At 40.1% G+C, this 12,256-nt stretch overlaps 1 protein-coding gene across 6 annotated transcripts in view; it reads right to left on the reverse strand.

The window, feature by feature from the left end:
- LOC114571872 (zinc finger protein 239-like) overlaps positions 1-5,095 on the reverse strand; it is a 34,989-nt gene extending 29,894 nt beyond the window's left edge. For 5 of the 6 annotated variants that reach the window (XR_003694715.1, XR_003694716.1, XR_003694714.1 and 2 more), the window contains exon 1: positions 5,012-5,095. The gene's annotated coding sequence lies outside the window, so the exon portion shown is untranslated. The other variant, XM_028603131.1, reaches the window with a different exon arrangement.
- Positions 5,096-12,256: the final 7,161 nt, after the last annotated feature.

Consider the following 12,256-nt stretch of genomic DNA (forward strand, 5'->3'; position numbering starts at 1 on the left):
CTTTATATGGTGTAACTGTGTACTTTTCTTTACAAAGATAATATGCAGGAAATCAGGAAATGCATTATATATATATATATATATATATATATATATATATATATATATATATATATATATATATATATATATATATATATATATATATAGCACGTCGACAGACGGCAAGAGGTTTATCCTGCATTTCAAGTATTATCTTTGTAAGAAAAGTACACAGTTACACCATATAAAGTGCATTTAACTCCAGCAATTTAAATTTTAACTCTCTCAACCTGAGACAACTAGTCAAGTAAACAACATGTACTTCCAAGTGTTTTGTTCACAACAAAAGTAAACTGTTAAACAACAAAAAAGTGTGTTTAGCTCTGTAGTCTTATTCTTAATTAAATAAATAAAACGCCCAATGTCAGACAACTGGTTTGGTAGACATTCTGTACTTCAAGTATTTTCTTCAAAAAGAAAACACTTAAAATATATATATATATATATATATATATATATATATATATATATTCTACTCATTTCAACTGACTTGTGAAAACTGCTAAAAAAGTAACGCAAATAGTTACTTTCCCTGGTAACGAGTTACTTTTATTATAGAGTAATTCAGTTACTAACGCAGTTACTTTTTGGAACAAGTAGCGAGTAACTATAACTAATTACTTTTTTAAAGTAACGTTCCCAACACTTTTTTTCATATAGCTAGACGTTTAAACTCTGGGACAAGGCTGTTATGTTTAAATACCTGCCATGCTGATTGCAAACAGCTTTGTCAAAGCAGTTTGGGCTTCACATAGCTACAGTGAATATGCACACACGTATTGTTTGTATCACGGTCAGTCAGTAAAGTCGCAGTCGCAACGGTAGCGGTCGATGCCGGTAACGTACTCGCATGACAGAGTGCACGGACCGAAGCTTTGGGACTAGCATCTAGCTGACTAGCAAGCCCCGTCTTACCGCTGCCAGTGTCCAGTGTCTTCCTTCAACATGCGCTGCAGAAGCACCGGCTACCTCAGTTTGAGGCACCAAGTGCTAAACAGCTTCCTGTCTCCACCCTTTTCCTCTTGTCCTCTATTCATGCTCAGCGCCATTTGTTTTTAACTACTTTCTCAACTAAAGCTGTATCTACATGCTCCAAGTTTGACAAACTTTGCATCCATTTTTTTTAGCCAGGTTACCACAGAGACCATACCGCACTCTAGCTTTTCGGCAAAGACCCGCCCTACTTTGCATCCGATTGGCTAGAACTCGTTTCATTGATAGGTGGAAGTTCGATGATTGATTAAACCCAGCGCATCAACTTTTTATTTTATTTATTTTTCTAAAATATTCATATGCCAAAAATCCAGCACCAGGCCCAATTACTTTTAACCCTGTGTTAGAGCTGCGTTCCTCTTATATCGTTGGTATTAGGGCTGGGCGATATGGACCAAAAGTCATATCCCGATATATTTTGGCTGAATATCGATATACGATATATATCCCGATATTTTTTTCCGCAAAGTGAGAGCAACTGTTCAGTCAAAGCCAAATATGACATGTCACATGTAGTTTCATAGAAACCGGCTATTTCAGTGAACAGTTGCAAAATCAAATGAATAAATAATAAACAGGTTTCTTCACCTGGTTCAATGCTCAGCTGTTCAAATAACAATAAAATGTGAACATAAATATTGTATAACAACAGGAGTACTTTTTTTTAAATCAAAGCTCCATAAGGTTTGTTTTAGTTTTTTTAGTAATTGTTAAATTTTTCTTCTACACATTTTCAGCGCTTATTTCTACGTCCTATATTTTCTGATATAGGGCTGGGCGATATAGAGAAAATCAGATATCATGATATTCTTGACCAAATACCTTGATATTGATATTGCGGCGATATATTCTAGAGTTGACAGTTGGTGCTCTCGCAAAATATCTTCACACTTAGATTTTAGATAAATAATCATTAATAATAGAACAGCTAGAACAGGCTGGTAAGTTCAGTAAAGTACATCACTTCACTGTAATGCAGCCTGTATAACCAGGAAAAGACACTTATGTCATATCACGATATTACGATATCCAAAATCTAAGACGATATCTAGTCTCATATCACGATATCGATATAATATCGATATATCGCCCAGCTCTAGTTGGTATGTGAAATCAATTGTCTCAAAAATAACTCGGAAGTTGTTTTTTTTTCCCCCTCACGGCCGCACGCCGGCGATCCGGCACGGTGCCGGAATACTTTAAGCCCTGTATTAGTCCCTGAGATTGTAATCTCAAAACCTGAAGGTTTGCCAGATCCCTGCTTCTGTGGGAAGTGTGCACACAAGAATGGGTGTCCCTGTCGGGTAGCTGGTATCCGTTGTTGCAAGTACTGCAAATGCAAGGTAGGCAACAGTTGTAAAAATCCTATCACTGAATGAGCCTCATCATCCCCATACCTGGACTCTGTTGTGAAAGTTTTACCTTGCAACACAAGGTACTTGTTGTTTTGTATTTTTTCACTTTAGGTTAACGCTCCAATGATAATAAGCAAGGTTGGATATAAAATGTCTGTATATTAATCAAATGCTTGGTTCCTTTCTTTTTAAAAAGTCCCTTGTTTGTATACAATTGTATTTATAATTTTGAATTCAATACAGCACAAAACAGAACACACACACACAGAATTATTACATGGTCATTGTAAACATTGTGATCACCGCAGAAAATCTGTAGCTTCAAGAATTTCTATGTACGCATATTTAATTAATTAAGATATTGCCTAATTTACATATTTAATTTTTAAAGACAAAGTGTAACACAAAAAGTATTTCTCTTAATATGAAGATTAAACTGATAGAAATGTATGAGGATATCTATAAAATAAAAATAAAAAAAAAAGTCCCATTCACCTGTAGTGTGATAATAGCGTCACCTATTGTGGTCATTTTCAGGACTTTCGTCCGGGTGTTAATGTCATAGACAGTATACAGTATAATGGACCAATAGACCCCGTTGCTCTGGACGGAGACCAGTGAAGGCTATTAGAAGCACTTTCCCGGTGATGGCCAGCTTTACTGCGCAGCCTCCAACTGAGAGAATGTGACGTGAGCAACGTGTCTGAAAGTTGTAAGTCTTCTGGTAGCTGTGCCAAGAGAAATCTCAATCATTCCCAATCTTACAGATACGGAGACTGTAGGTGTATGTAGAGGAGATAACATGGGCACAGGCTAATTATTGATCACTAACATGCTAGTTAACATTAGTAATTAAACCTAAACATCTCATGTAAGTCGAAACTGCCTGCGAGCTTCTCCTGTACTATACGGTAATTCCTCTACTATGCGACAGTAAGTCACTTGATTATGACACAATCGTTAGCTTATTTTTACAAAAACGTCTGCTACGGAGCCATAACGTGAGGTACAAGGTAATGAAGCCTTTTATACATTGTCGTGTTTCTTTGGAACTAAACAACGGACAAACAGAGTCTTTAAACGCTTCAGATGTAAAGTTATTCGCATAAAAAAAAAAAAATGGCAGTCAGCAGAATGCTAACAGGAGGTGATGGCCAGTTAGCAACAAAATGGCGCCATGATGGCTCGAGTTCTGAAGCGAAGCTTACCCCCTAGGTTGATGTGCCTTCTGGTTTTTCCACCTACTGGTTTCCGAGCCTGTCCAGATGCCGTGTAAACCTATCAACCTACCCACGTCAACAGATTCGCTACATATTCATAAACATTTTACTGGCCTTTGCATGTTGCAACTCAAATAAAAAAACTACACTGAACTGAATATCTGAGCCCTACATTACTATAACATTGTACAGCGGGTAAAAGTAATCAGGAACATAACTTTAACATAACGTTGTAGGCTATTGGAAACGTAGATTTAGGCATTGGAGCCATTTCAATAGAAATATTGCTTCAGCCTAGCTGTTTGAGATCCTCGAGATCACGTTTCCAGGCCAGGGTAACCAGTTGTTTTAGACCCATTGTTTCAGAATCCGTGTGCTGCCTGCTATAATTTATGACGAATCCTTGTACACAGATAGCGCAGAGGTGTAGCAGAAGGTTGGAGTGCATGATATAGTTATGTTTTTAAGCCTGAATCAAGGTAACCTGTTGTTTCGGAGTACTCAGACAAACAGTGATTCATGGCCTACTGAGAAAAAGGAAAAAAAAAATCATGTCATAGACAAAGATTTTAACGTTATAGTGTAGTGGACAACGAAGCAGACTCGTATATTTATATTTTTGCTGAGGAAGGTTCGAATCCAGCGCGACAAGGATCATCCTAATTACTTTTAATACACATTTTTCCCGCTGTACAATGTTATAGTAACGTAGGGCTCAGATATTCAGTTCAGTGTAGTTTTTATTTGAGTTGCGACATGCAAAGGCCAGTAAAAGGTTTATGAATATGTAGCGAATCTGTTGACAGGTTTAAACGCTATCTGGACAGGCTCGGAAACCAGTAGGTGGAAAAAACAGAAGGCACAGAACACCGGGTAGAGATTTTGGCACACATCCCACGTTGTTCAATGGGGTCATATTAGTCTGTAACAGTTGAGATATTCTCTGCAAAATTAAATGTACAAATCTTACTCAGGACGTCTACTAAGGAGAAACACTGACATCACACAACCCTTGTTGCTTAATGATATCCAAACTCACAGTGAATGGACATGTAACGTTAACTTTTGTAAAGAAGACCTAGCTATCTAATGACGTTAACCGAGCGTCTACGTTAACGTTACATCCATGTCAGCATGTCACATAACGTTCGACTATGCCGTTCACGTTGACAAAGGTTTAAGGTTGGTCGAAGATAACTCAGTGCTAACAGGCTAAACCAAACGTATCCACGCACCTCGTTCCCTCCAGCAAACAACAGCCAGGCTTGGCTAGTTTAGCACCGCAGCGGCCTAGGTTAACAGGTTAGCAGCGAGGAGCCGGAAAAAGGCCGCTACATTCCACGGTTAGACTGCTCCCTTAAATCCAGAGTGATATCAATAACAAACGAAGAAAACAGATACCTCTTGCTCTCCCACAGTTTATCTTCTGCTGATGTTGTCAATTTCAATGGGTTACCATCTGGACTCAACCCGCTGACTGGTCGAAGCTAGATTGTATCCACTAGACGTCACAGGACGTGCCTCATGGCCCGCCTTATTTTGCCTCTGATTGGCTTACCCTAACCAATCCCCACTCATCATGCCTGAACCTAACTACGTTGACACGTCTAGCAGATCTGATATAGCATTTAACCCGCTTCTTCTGTTCCTTACCAGTAGACCAGGCCCTGTTAGTGCACTGCTGCCTCCCGCTGGTGATGAGGACAGTCTACAATGAAAGCTCTTCCTGGGCCTATGTTCTTTCTTTCTTTCTTTCTTTCTTTCTTTCTTGGATTAGGCAGACTAGATGCTGCAATGGCATATTGCTGCCATCTACTGTTTGTCTTTACTTATTCATATGTAAAGGGGAACTATGCAGTTTTTTTTTTTTTTAGCTTAATTTACCTTAACTGAACAGCTTCGGAGTCATTGGAATGGTTATATGACTTTTTTTCGGATTGAATGGTGGTCGTCTCGCTTCCCGCTAGCACCTGTGAGTGGTACACAAGGTACTGGAGCCCCCTTACTCACCGTCTTAACTTGAGAAGACACTTCACAGTATAAGCCGGCTTTCCATCAATGAGGCGGGCGGGTTGTGCACTTAAGTCGCACACACAGTGACGTCAGACTTGACTCGAGGCTCGAGTTGCAGGACTCTTGAACAATCTATATTTTTAGGAAACGCCTGATGAGCTGAATGTTATTCTTATTGACACACGGACAGCTGCTGCGCCGTTCATCAGAAGCTTTGACTTTAAAAACTTCCGACAACAAAGAAAGGAAGCGCTGAATGCAGAATATATGGCTTCAAGATTCTGGTGCAACCACATCTTATTTTATCCGTCACCTGAAAACACACCCTGCTAGGTTAGCAAGTTACGGTATTCTTTACCAGTACTGGACCAATTTCAAAGATTTTGGTTCACATTAGCAGAGGTGAAAAGTAACAAAATACGTTTACTCACGTTCAGTGAGAGCTGGACATAGAGGGTGTATTAGTCAGATTCAGGAGTTCCTCAAAGTGCTCCTTCCACTGCCCTATTACCTCCTCAGTTGAGGTCAACAGTGTCCCATCCTTACTGTACACAGCTTGGATGGTTCCCCGCTTCCCCCTCCTGAGGTGGCGAACAGTTTTCCAGAAGCACCTTGGTGCCGACCGAAAGTCCTTCTCCATGTCTTCTCCAAACTTCTCCCACACCTGCTGCTTTGCCTCTTTCACGGCAGAGGCTGCAGCCCTTCGGGCCCTTCGGTACCCTGCAACCGCCTCCGGAGTCCTCTGGGATAACATATCCCGGAAAGTTTGAACATGGTGTTTGTTATAGACAATCCATGACTAGCACAGAAGTCCAACAACAAACAACCACTCTGGTTTAGATCAGAGAGGCCGTTCCTCCCAATCACGCCTCTCCATGTGTCTCCATCATTGCCCACGTGCGCGTTGAAGTCCCCCAGCAGAACAATGGAGTCCCCCACTGGAGCCTCATGCAGGACTCCAGTCAAGGTCTCCAAGAAGGCCAAATACTCCGAACTCTTGTTTGGTGCATATGCACAAACAACAGTCAGAGTTTTCCCCCCCACAACCCGCAGGCGTAGGGAGGCGACCCTCTCGTCCACCGGGGTAAACTCCAACGCAGCCGGGGGCTTGTGAGTATCCCCACACCCGCCAGGCGCCTCACACACTGGTTAAGCCCCACCAGATCTAACCGGTAGCGCTCCACCTCCCGCACCAGTTCTGGCTCCTTCCCACACAGAGAGGTGACATTCCACGTCCCCAGAGCCAGCGTCTGCTGCCCAGGTCTGGTCCGTCGAGGCCCCTGACCTTCACTGCCACCCGTGTAGCAGCGCACCCAACCCCAGCGGTTCCTCCCACAGGTGGTGGGCCCATGGGATGGAGAGGGAGTTTTTAAAATCGGTAATTTAAAATGTACTTGATTACGTTTTGAGTGAAGTATTGTATTTCGCTACATTACAAATCCCATCCGTTACTGAGTAAAAAAAAAACTTCTAACAACTAACAAAAACCGAAAGGAAGAAAAACAATCGTGCCTGGAACCACTACAGTGACGATCAACATCTAGGCTGCCTACCAGGTGCCAAGTCTTTCTGTAGGAGATTGAGAACGAGATGGAGGTGGATCAGGCGAGCAATGACGGTTCAGAGACGGTTTCAGTAGAAATGCTAGCTGAAACATCGAATTCTGCTGCTCAAAACAACGAAAATCCTTGGCCACATTTGAAAGACTGTTTTTCATTTAAATTCAAGAGGGCCAATAATATCATCATGCAATGCCAGATGTGCCTGTCAAAGGTGACTGAACTGGCAGAATTCAATAACTCCACATTTATTCTGCGGAAGCATGTTTTGGTAAGTATTTGTGCATTGGTACTTCAAACGAAGTTTTCATGACTAATAGCAAATTGCCAATTAACAAAACATGTTTCGTGGCATTGCTAATTTTTGTCTAGCACTAGAAACCCGTAGGACACTGGCTAAATTAATTCACATACATCTAATTAGCTCATACGGGCTACTTAGGTGTGTAGAAGCTAGCTGCTAGTCTGGGCTGTGAACATTAGTCTTTGTTGAACAAATAGGCTGTACCCCACCGAAATTGTCACCGGTTTCAATGTAAACAAGCCTTTGATACATTTGATGTAACTTACAGTCACATCAAATGTATCAGCAGTGTGAATGGTAAAGGGAGAGCTCAGTTTGGAGAGGATTGCAGCATGAGGCCATCATGTCATGTGTGACATGTGTTATGTTGTTATTACATGTGTATACATTTGTATAGATGTTTATACATTTCTATAGATTTTTCTTTAATTAAAAAAAATAGCTTTGGATTTATGACCCCTTGTGCTATTTTCACTACATGGGAGAACCCCCGACCCCATTTTACAGTTGTTGTTTTAAATGTAACTAAGTAACTTATACTTAAAGTACATTTTAAATGAACTACATATTACTTTTACTTGAGTAATTTTTCAGATAAGTAATTTGACTTGTACTTGAGTAATATTTCATCAAAGTATTGGTACTTTTACTTGAGTACAATATTTTAGTACTTTTTCCATCTCTGCACATTAGTAACTTGGATACAAATGCAGGGGAAAATAAGGTCCAAGTTGAAAAATATCGAAATTACCCTTTAAATCCTGTTTTAAAACATCTTTATTCTCAGGCTTTTAACACACTATGCAAGTGTCATTTTTATATTCTTGTCATTTTGTCTTTATAACTGGTCTTTAAGATTTTACTGTTCTTTTTGCCATCTTTGACACACAGCACTTTGGCTAACTGTTTATTTCCTAAATGTGCTTAATAAATACATTTGGATTGGAAGCAAGTAACAAGGCAGATTTCAAAATATTCAAAACATCTGCTTTGTAAGTGTTTCATGCAGAAGGAGATGCATTCAACATTTGTTGGACCCTAAGGATACACACATTGAGTTTGGTGAGTAACGCTGAAGGTGAACAGATTAGAAAACCTCCATGGGAGCTTTACTTGCTCTTCAAGAGGAAGTGAACTCTGGTGTCCTGCATCAGTCACATGCACCATTAGCTCATCCAAACAGCACTGTTACCCCAAATACACTGATCTCTACAAAGCACATTCAGTGGAATCTTGGCATTGACTGGAGGTGTTATAATTTATGACCATTTATGTGACAATTTTACAGAGAAGAATGAAGGTAAAGTTTACCCTGGAAATCCAGAGTTCTCGCGAGAGCACAATTTGAATTTTCTCAGCGAGTCACTCTTGAGTAATGAGGCCCATTAACTATACCCTTGTAGCCGAGCTGCACCAATCACATTGGTGTATCTGATATAGGCGGGCCAGAGGCGAGCTAAACAGATGACGACAGTTTTAATCTACCAGTTAGCTCCACTGGTAGCTAAGCGTATGTGGCTCTGGATACGTCACCCCATGTATTGTTGCGATTGGTCGTAGTGTTATCCAATTGCGTGCAGTGAGATTTTCAAATGCATGCTTGGTACTGCCCCTCGAGTTGGGCCATTTTCATTACTCAGTGCCAGACCCTTAATCGTTTGGATTGGGTCTGTATTTCCAGGCTAGGTAAAGTTCAGTGCGTCTTTGAATTTCCACAGTTCCGTAACTCTAATCTGATTCTACGGCTCTCGGGTATGAAATCTAAAGCATGGCAGAAATATATCAGGGAAGATGGAGATACCAGGTTAGAAAATATATAATGTAATTGTTTACATTCTATATTTCCGATTCAGACTGTAAAAATAATTGACAAAGCTTCCAGGTCTGAAAAGTAAAGCCAATGCTTCTATACGAGTCTATGAGAAAATGATTTATTACCTCACTAAACATTTTCATAATGACGTTATGGTCTCAATCGCTAGTTTCAAGTCTTCTTCTATACAGCATGATGTTCATTAAGTAAATGATGCTCCCATTTATTTTAAAACAGACGATAAAGCAGGGGATGCTTTAGGACCAATCAGGACAGAGGCTTAGCAATGCTAACCATGCTAACACTGTGGACATTAAAATAGACCTCAACTAGTTTTTGGCTATCGTCCATGTTTTCATCTTAAACTTTGACCCTCTCATTGTGTGTTTTCACGTCAGCCAAGTTAACTGGAACTATTTGGTCGCCTAAGAATGTCTTGTTCCTCATTCTGCCAACCAAGCTTGCTAGCTACTGCTAGCGTTAGCTGGTAACTAAACTAAAGTTTGCAGATTTTCTGTTCTGCCGTACATGCAGATGAATATCTCCAGTATCTGGAGGTCTGTGTTAACCGGCTGGTGAATCTCCTTCAGAAGGGTTGAAAATCAGCAACTTTCCCTCTTTAGCGTTTAGCTTAGCTCAGCGCCACTGCAAACATAAACAATACTAGCCAGGCCACATAATCCACCCCAGCTGCACCCTCTCATCCAAAATCCTCATGCCTGGTTTAAAAAAAACTAGATGGCAACGACCATATTGCCAAACTCGAGGCTTTACAACAGCAGTCCACAAACCAATAGGTGACATCACTGCTGCTACGTCTACTATTTTTACAGTCTATTAGTAGCATCCAGGTTAGTTGCTTTGTAGTGCTGCCCTTCTATGCACTGCCTTTCACAAACTGTTTGCACTTGTGCATTTGGTGTGAGACTGGTCAAAGGTTTAGTTACTTTTAGGCACAAAAACTTCTTGGAGGTTAGGGACCGATTAGGGTAACTAATGGCAAGAAACCTTTGTTTGGGAAAGAAATCAAGCCATCCGTCCAGCCCAGCTCCTCACTACGAGGCATTTCATTCATTTCATTCAACAACTTCACATCTCAGCCTTTATTCCTGACAGATAGGAGTCATAATTCATGTCATGAAAACATAAACAAAAGTAATTTTGAACAAATGACAAATGCAATTGGTTTTCATTTGAGGACAGTCTATGTTAGAGTGTCGTTTTAATGTCTCTGTGTGTTTTTTAGAAAAACATTTGAAGGGCAGGCATGTTTAATATACACTGAAAATGCTCAGATCACACAGAAACTGTCAATATAATATCTGTTAATATATGTGGTAATATGTCAAAAATAACTTGCACTAGATTTCTGGGTTGTCCATTTGTCCAATACTTCATTTTCTCTGTTGAAAAGCAACTAACAAGATATTGGTCAAAATGTATGAGTTTAATAGAAAATAAAATGATACCAGAGCAAGGTGGGAAGTGAACAGTGATCATTTTCACATTTGTCTCAGTGGAGCCATTATGGGGTAACTCCTTATCACTTGATATTAACATAATGGACATCTCATGATAATTACCACATGTGATCATTGCAAAAATGATATGAGTCCATGAAAAGAAACGGAAGTAGACACCTTGACATTTTCAGCTTCACTTAAACGTCTCAGCCATTTGTCGTGTTGTAGGAGAAGCTTTGTCAGCTAACTGGCTAGCTTCTAACTAACAGCACAAAGAACAGCCTCCTGGTGAAAGCAAATAGCAGACTTGAGTTCTTAAAAACATACACTATACATAACAAGAACCACATTATTACTGTAATTAATATTGTTAATATTATTCTTATTACTATCATTATAAACATTAAATGCAGCCAGGCTGACAAGTTCATCTGAAAGAAAAAACTCAAAGTGACATGCAAACGTTGCCGTCCTGTCTTTGTCCTCTCTCCGTCTTTGTGGCCGTCCTCAGTGCAGTGTATTTATTAAAAGGAAAGTCTTTTTTTTCACAGTTTCTCGTCCGCCTCACAGCCGTGAGAGCTCCTATTGGCTCAGGTTTCAGAAGCAGCTGCCATTGGCTGAGCATGGAGAGCCTGATTGGTTTTCAGTCTGTTTGGCACATCATCCAGTTGGCTTCAGAACTCGTATGGCAATACTATGTGCATGTGCACTTGCAAATGTTAGGGCAGAAGTGTGTATGATGAGTAATCAGTCCGTGTGTGCTGATGTTCTGTGTCTGTGTGTGGACTGACCTATAGACAGGGCTGGGCACCATGGCAACATGGATCTCAACTACTAGATTTAAATCAGCACTCCGCCAATTTAGTCCTCATCAGCATGTAAAAACAGTTGTATATGCATGTCTTCTGACTACAAATTAATTGCTGAAATATGTGCATCTGATTGTTCCATTTATTCTTGAGATATAGAAAGAAATGTCTTGGATGGATGCTTTAAGGGTAGACATGTTGTCTGGATCTCTCACTAAAAAATTCTGAGTGTGTTCATTTATCTTCTTCCTGATCCTCTCGTTATTTAATGAGGATAGGGCATTTTCCCATAAGGTCAAGTTTTCCTGAAGCTAACTGGGACTCTAAGGCCTGGATTTCCTGATTATGTGTTTAATTTAAATGATATATATTTAGATTGGTTCATTATAGATCCTTTACAGCATCCCAGAGAGAATGGGCAATCAACAGTATTGGTTTGAATAAAGTCTGCTAACTCTACTGCAAGATGAAATTTGAATTTTTCATTTTGTAAAAAGAGAAAACTTAAAACGACAATTTGTAGGGTGCATAAGATAGCACTTTAACTGCAAAGTGCCACAGCTCTCAGACCACTATTGCAATTACTAGATGATGGTTATTGATGAAACTACAGAAGGCCTGTTCTATAGACCAGGGGCATAGATAGAGAGTGATGGGCATTCAGCAGTCAGGAAGGCTCATACAG

The sequence above is a fragment of the Perca flavescens genome, chromosome 2 (genome assembly GCF_004354835.1).
Source record: "Perca flavescens isolate YP-PL-M2 chromosome 2, PFLA_1.0, whole genome shotgun sequence".
Classification (NCBI taxonomy): domain Eukaryota; kingdom Metazoa; phylum Chordata; class Actinopteri; order Perciformes; family Percidae; genus Perca; species Perca flavescens.